This window comes from Cyprinodon variegatus, unplaced genomic scaffold (assembly GCF_000732505.1).
Source record: "Cyprinodon variegatus isolate N-32 unplaced genomic scaffold, C_variegatus-1.0 Scaffold110, whole genome shotgun sequence".
NCBI lineage: Eukaryota > Metazoa > Chordata > Actinopteri > Cyprinodontiformes > Cyprinodontidae > Cyprinodon > Cyprinodon variegatus.
In genome coordinates, this window is record NW_015150563.1 from 893,818 (window position 1) to 895,133 (window position 1,316).

General features: G+C 52.7%; 1 protein-coding gene across 4 annotated transcripts in view; it reads right to left on the reverse strand.

Moving 5' to 3' along the window:
- mapkbp1 (mitogen-activated protein kinase binding protein 1) overlaps positions 1 to 1,316 on the reverse strand; it is a 42,674-nt gene that overhangs the window by 7,455 nt on the left and 33,903 nt on the right. The window lies entirely within an intron of this gene.

A 1,316-nucleotide genomic window follows, 5' to 3' on the forward strand; every position in this document is an offset into this window, starting at 1 on the left:
CTGGCCGCTGCAGACGGACTAACGTTAGCCCTGGCCGCTGCAGACGGACTAACGTTAGCCCTGGCCACTGCAGACGGACTAACGTTAGCCCTGGCCGCTGCAGACGGACTAACGTTAGCCCTGGCTGCTGCAGACGGACTAACATTAGCACTGGCCGCTGCCGACGGGCTAATGTTAGCCCTGGCCGCTGCAGATGGGCTAACGTTAGCCCTGGCCGCTGCAGACGGACTACCACTGCAGACGGACTAACATTAGCCCTGGCCGCTGCAGACGGGCTAACGTTAGCCCTGGACCAGCAGAAGGGCTAACGTTAGCCCTGGCCGCTGCAGACTGACTAACGGTAGCCCCGGCCGCAGCAGACGGGCTAACATTAGCACTGCCCGCTGCAGACAGACTAACGCTAGCACTGGCCGCTGCAGACAGACTAACATAAGCCCTCGCCGCTGCAGACGGGCTAACGTTAGCCCCGGCCGCAGCAGGCGGGCTAACGTTAGCCTTGGCTGCTGCAGACAGACTTTAGCCCTGGCTGTGGTTAGCCTTAGAGCTCCGCTGGTTGCCGCGGTCCTCTCAACATCATAACTTTTTTTTATTTATGCAGTAAATGGGACACATAGTGAAGCTTAAAATATAATATTCTCGCCTAAAATGATCATAAAATGTTCTTATTGAACAACGGCAACAGAAAAGAGAACATTTAACTTGATACTCTGAGCGCTAACCTGGAAGCTGCTGCTGCCGCTGTGCATGCTGGGACAGCTGTCAGTCTGGTAAACGGACAAGTCTGCTCTGATGCATGCTGGGTAAAGAGGCAGTGGCGAGAACAACATCCGGAGACATTGTTCTCGGTCTGCTGTTCTTGTGAATTGGAACAGCAGTAGCGCTGAGGATGATGACGTTTAACGAGGACGAGAGAACAGCACACTGACTGAGAAACGGACTTTGTTCTGCTAGCAGAGCTTTAAAAAGGCGGTTCTGGTTATGGTTGCTCTAAGAGGAATGATAGAACTTCCATGAAGGTCATGACCTCATGATGGTTCACTATCTACTACGCTAACTGCTAGCATGTTCCAAAGCTTTATCATAATGTTTCTATCATCCTCTCCTTCTGCTGCTACTCCATCAACGCGGCTAAATTTGCCCATTGAGGAGAAATGGAGTTTATCTGATGATGTGTTTGCAGCCCTAGTTGGGCTCCAGTTCATAGAGCTGGACTGCAGACGATCAATCTGATCCTTCTACCTGACAAACTGTAGCGAGTCTGGTAAACTCGGGCCCTTGGAGGGCGATGTCGGCCCGCTGCAGGGTCTCCTCCTCCT